The following is a 6,654-nucleotide window of genomic DNA, read 5'->3' as shown; positions in this document are numbered from 1 at the left end:
TCTCCTGGGTTACTAGAATTGTTAGAAAATTACTTTTGCTATGCTTTCATTTGTCTGTACTAGGTGTCTAAAGAATATTTCTTTCTGAAATATGTGATTATATATGTCTTTATAATTAGATAATTTGTCAGTAGAAGGTTAAACTCAAAAGCAGCAATTTCAGAGAAAATATTTAAAAGAAATTGGAACTTTTGCTAATGAAGAGAAACATAGACATTGTAAGAAAGAAATGCTAAGGGTATTCAAAAATGATATTAATCCTACCTTGTTTGGATCATTATTCTGATCTTATTTTTTAAATTCACAAAGTACAATTGTAATTTAATACTAAATGCAAGTGTAACAGTATGAAATTGGCCACTTTATACTTTTTACTATCTGAAGATGCATTACTGTAAGTAGCATATTCAATTTAAAACATTTCTAAAATATATATATGATAAATATTTAATCTATAGTATACAAGCTATGATACCCCCCCCCAAAAAAACTAATAATTTCATATAACGTAACCTAGGATTAACCATTTGACAAGGACTTTGGAGTATCCACAACTGTTAGTGTTGGACTAGACTCTTCCTCAGTTATTGCAATTTGTTACAACTCACCACATGAAATGTTCTTTTGAGAAATCTTATAATGAGGCAGTTTTAACAATCTCCTTGATTCTCCACCAAGCACATTCAGCATAATGACATTTAACCATTTTATTGTACATATGAGTCTCTCAAGTGTTTTCAGATTATCAGAAGAATTGAGTAAAAAGAGTATTATCAACATTCTATATCTCACGGGTAAAATTATGCATTAGTATATCGGATTATTATTAAGATTATCCAAAATTCCATAAAACACCATGGGGCTTATCTTGTTCTGTTTTACAACTATTTCACTTAGAGAGGAAGAATGAAACTTGGCACAACAGCGTGGCCTATGTTTGAATATTCTGATTTTAGATTTTATAGTAAGAGGTAGAAGTGTAGTCTTTGCTCTTCTGTACTTCTGCTATTCAAATCATGAGAGAGAGTTATTTTAGAGGAATACAGAGGGGATAAATCCTAAAACTGACATCATTTTACTTTCTAAATCAGTATTGGTTAACAGAATATTTAAAATATTCTGAGTTTTTTTTGAAATATTATATTTTTAAGACATACTGAATAAAACCTGCAGTTAAATCTAGTTAATCCAACATAAAATATATATCATGAAATAGTTATTACAAAGGCAATTATCTTATTGGTTCCTCTTAAAATCTTTAATTATATGTTAATGCTGGACCAATTAATTCGCATTATCATATGTTTTTTGTTAAATTATTAAAATATTTTAGTTATTACATGTTATTTATTCTATTTACATTTTTAATTACTTGATTGTCAGTAAAAATCAAATATCAGAGTGAAATACATACACACAGGTTTATCCCAAAATATTCTATCTTCTTTGATATTCCTAATTTTGAATAGTTTTAACTTTTCATTACATTTATTATTATAAATTATGAGTAGTATTGTTATGTTTTCGTAACCTGTAAAGTAGAAAATTAATTACATTGATGTATATATTTCTAAACCTGACTCATATTAGTAACATATGCTATAAAATGTATATTTTTTTCTCAGCGTTTTTCTCTAGCTCACAAAACACATATTAAGACATTCATTTGAACTGAAAAATGAAGTTATATTTATATTGGACAGAAAAGTCTGAGTGATTTTTTTTCTTAGTCCATTGTATTAAAGAAGATTGAACAAGGTTATAAGAGATGACAGCCTTGCTTTAGACTTTATCTCCAAAATTCAAGGGCAATGTACCTGCAGGATTCTGGCTTTCCTTCATTTCATCTTTGGCAGTTAAGAAAAATAAAAGAAAGAAAAGAAAAGAAAGAAAAACTGTAACAGTCAACAGTAAAGAACAACATGATTTAATACTATATATTTTGAATTAATGTTTTCAAAGTTGCCAAATTGTACAAAATTGACCTGACATTTATCTTTTTTTGAAGTTAGTAGTTGTAGAAGTATGATTTCATTATTTCACCAATGTGCAACAAAATACAGTCTTTTCATGTAAATTTTGCAAGCCAGATTTTTCTTAACAGTCAAGCTTGCATTAAGAGAAATAATGTGGTTATAGCTCTCTAAGTATGCTAAGTTTTGAATACAGGCTGTGGTGAAAAATGGCTTTTATTAATACAGAAAAATGTGCAACTAAAATTTGAAAGTTATTCAGCAACTTGTAGTAGGAAATATATCTGCTACCTTTGATCTAAGAAAACTTTAAAGAGACATTTAAATAATTTATATAAAATTGAAATTTGTTGATCTTCAGTTTTAATGTATACTTAATAATTAATATAAAGATGACATTATTTTTTGATGGAGGGGAAAAAAGTAGTTAAAAGAGTAAAAAGGTCTGCAATAATCTTCCCATTTTGTAAAACAATACCAATTCTGCCATCCCAGGTCTAAAGCTTATTTAATAATAATTACATAGCAAGAAATAAAATTTAGTTAGCCTCGGTGTCAAAAAAAAAGAAACCAAACTAATCACGAAATACAAAATTATCTATCAACATCACTAACTGAATGACTAGATTTTTAAATAGGATTTTCTTAACATTTCTATATCTTTATTCATATAGAAATATACTATTTTTAGTCAACAGGAAAAATGGTATGTTCTGGTGATAAATATTTCAACCCAGTTTTATATACTGCAAATTTCTATTAATATCATGAATCATGTGCAAGTAATGAATATTAACATGATCAGGCAATCTGGGAGGAAGCAAACTCAACAATCCAATGAAGCAAGCATATTTACATATCACTGAGGATACAGACAGTAATACCTTATCAGATAAAAAATGTACTAGGATGACATAAATCCCAATGGAAAGACTGTGTCCAAAGTTGAGGAGTTAGTAGAGTTAGATAGAGTCACACAGAAACATTCTAAGCACTCACATCAAGCAAGTATCTAGGACAGCAGCATAAGCTCGAAAAATCAGACAGATTGTAGCTTTCCATATAAGCATTCTAGGCGGAAGTGCAGAAGATCGGGGTGAAGAGATTACAGTAAAACTCATAGTTTATAACATGTATCCAGTAATAGAGAGAAGCAGGTATCCAGGAAAAGAGAAATTTTATTACAAGGTTTGGTAATTCGGGGTTCTTCATTTTACTCCAAAATTATACAGAAAAAAAAATTATGCATTTTAATTATATATAGTGAATGAATGCTTAAATAATAAGCATTATATATTCTATTATATGTGCAATCTCCTCTTTAAAGAATAGATCTATATAGAGAGAATAAGCAATGTGAATTAAGAAACCGAGAAAAGAGAAGGGCCTGAGTAATGAGAAACTTATCTCAGAGATCTAGATAGCAGGCATAAGAAGCAATAGCAAGAACAATTTCTGAAACTGGATCAGTGTTTCTTGAAACAAAATACATTATATAATCTCTTCAAGGATTCCAGAACCTTAGTTAGAGTATAGATGGGACTATAATTATGGGTAAATGGGCATGCACTACAGGTAGATAGTGCAGAGTAGAATTTGAGTTATTTGCTAATGCATTAATTGTTCATAATTGTTCGCTGATTTCTGCTTAGAAGCCAAACTAATTTTTAGGTTTTTGAATTCCATTTTTATAAAATATAAGTATTTGGAATACACATAAATTCTGTTTATAATTCTGAGAGCTCAGCAAAAGTATGTCCTATTATGGAGTAAAATGCAGTGTATCATCCCAAAGACTGGAGAAATTATCCTCAAGGTGGTTGAAGTCAGGGGAACTGAAAGAAACTTCTAAACAGTGTACCATGGGCAAAGTAGGTCAGGTGTGGAAAATAAACCTAAATGTCAGGACTGTAAGGTTGACAAAACCAACATTGAAAAAAGAAAAAAAGAGAGAGAGAAAGCTCAGAATGTGGGAAACAATTTGGATGAACAATGTAAAAGACTTTCAGACAAGTGGCTTCATGAGTAAGCACAAGAAAAATGTTTGAGGTCTATTTTTAGATTTGCCAGCTACATGGTGTAGGAATATGCTGGATAGATCAAAGAGACAATACAGAACTGGTCAGAATGTACGGTAAAATGTCAAACTTTATTCATAAAAGTTGAAATATATTGGAGCCTCGCTTTTACATTTCCTCCCACGAGGCTGTTACAAGATGTCTTAGATTTGACATTTCTAATAGTTATATTACTCCAAAGTTAAACTTCACGTTTTGAGTTCCAAAAATGTGATTATATATAAAATATGAATATAATTAGTGTGTTTATTTTAAATAAATAATTGTGTGCAGAATATTATACACATTTTTCTTTTAATACACGTTTTGATGTAAATACCATTGTCAACCCCATTTTAAAGCTGAAGAAACTGATCATTAGAATGATTTAAAATATAACATCAAAGAACGAATAAGTGGCATACACAGGATTCTATTCCAGGACTATTGGACTGAGCTCCTAACTTTCATATAGTACTGTGATTTTACATTATAAGTCTATCGTATTTTTATCTGCATTTCTTTGGTCTGAGAAAAATAAATCCAGGAAAGTAACAATCATAATAAGAACTAATTTTTTTGTTTCAGCCTGTGAAATATTTGCCCTCATAAAAAGTCAGAGTTGATGTCATGTTAAGATATTTGTACACTAGAACACAATTAAAGTAATTTTAAGTATTATTTTTATTTTTTCTAAAAGACTGGCTGAGTAAACTTTATAGTACTGCTATAAAAAGGTAGTAAAAATTTATTGAGTAAATATAAAACCACACCAAGAAAATCGTAAGCTTCTACTTAGGGTTCAAATTTATTATCTGAGTATCTAGGATATTGTCCTTCTCAGCTTTCAAAACACAATCTTAAAAATTAAATACATTTTGAAAAATTGGAATACACATTTTATATTCAAAATGTTATTCTCTCTACAAAAGTATAGGAAGATTTGAAAATGAGGAATTATGCAAATAAACGACACCTCTGATTCCTATGTTAGATTCTTGATTTAAGAAGATGCACAAGAAGGACCTTACAATGCACTCAAAGGATGATCAAAGAACAAGTCTGTGCAAAAGAAGGGATCAGCACGTCTGTATTAAGCATCACTTTCAGTGTTATGGTGTATAAAATACTTGGGAAATTAAAGTCTAAAGGACATGTAAATTAGATTTCAACATTTTTACAGTGTGGTAAGCATTTTGATGAAAAAAAAAGTATATTGACCTAAATAATAATTATATTTCACATACAAATCTTGTGATGTCTCAGAGGAGTTTTTTTCTCCTGTTTTGCCCCAAATCTCTAGTAGTTTAAATTACTTCAGGATTGTTTTAATTATTCTTTGTGGAGTGCTTACAATGTACTCAGCTTCATATCACATGTCTTATATAATTTAAACCTAATTGAAATCTTATGAGATAGATATTATTTTTGCCAATTGCAGAGACAAAGAAGTTGATGATCAGATTACTCATATCATACAACTATGAAATAAAAATGTAAAATATGTCCACCCATTTCTAGTTTACAGACTCTCCTGTCAGTGAATGAATGTTGTCATTCACTGTCAGCTAAACCTGTTATACTTTTTCCTCTGGAAAATATTTACTCATAAATTAGTTTTCTTGTTTTATCCCATTGGATTCCTGTCTATATAATTCTATAATAACAAATATATTCATACCTACCACATGGAATTTATTTTTTCTAAGTTCAAATAAGATTAGGTGAACATACTTTGTGAGTTAATATATAAAGTACAACTATGAAGTTAGTTAATTAGTATTGATTCTTTTTTAAAACATTTTAGTTAGTTAGTTAGTTAGTTAGTGAGTGAGTGAGTGAGTTAGTTAGTTAGTTAGTTAGTTAGTTAGTTAACATTTTATTTATTTTCTTTCTCCCTCCTCCCCACTCCCTGCTGGTAACCACTAGTCCATTGTCCATGTTCCTGAGTCTCTGTTTGATTGTCCTGTTCATTTGTTGCTTTTTATTTTATATCCCACATATAAGTGATATCATGTGATTTCAACCTTTTCTGTCTGGATTATTTCGTTTAGTATGGTTATTTCAAGGTCCATCCATGTTGTTCCAAATGGCAGTATTTCATTTCTTCTTATGGCTGAGTAATATTCCATTGTATATATGTACCACAGCTTCTTTAGTCATCATCTATCGTAGGACACTTCAGTTGCTTCCATGTCCTGGCCACTATTAATAATGCTGCTATGAATATCGGTGTGCAAATATGTTTTTGGATATGGGTTTTCAAGTCTTTAGGGTAAATACTCAATAGAAGAATTGCTGGATCATATGGTAGATCAATTCTTAGTTTTTTGAGAGACCTCCATACCTTTTTCCATAGTGGTTGTACCAATTTGCAGTCCCACCAGCAGTGTATGAGGGTTCCTATTTCTCCATATCCTCTCCACCATTTGTTATTATTTGTTTGTTGATTATAGCCATTCTAACAGGTGTGAGATGATATCTCATAGTGGTTTCAATTTGCATTTCCCTAATAGCTAGTGATGTTGAGTATCTTTTCAAATATTTGTTGGCCATTTGTATGTCTTCTAGGAAGAAGTGTCTGGTCAGGTCCTCTGCCCATTTTTTGATTGAATTGCTTGTTA

This window comes from Pteropus alecto, unplaced genomic scaffold (genome assembly GCF_000325575.1).
Source record: "Pteropus alecto unplaced genomic scaffold, ASM32557v1 scaffold3, whole genome shotgun sequence".
Lineage (NCBI taxonomy): Eukaryota > Metazoa > Chordata > Mammalia > Chiroptera > Pteropodidae > Pteropus > Pteropus alecto.
This window is presented reverse-complemented; position numbering follows the sequence as displayed.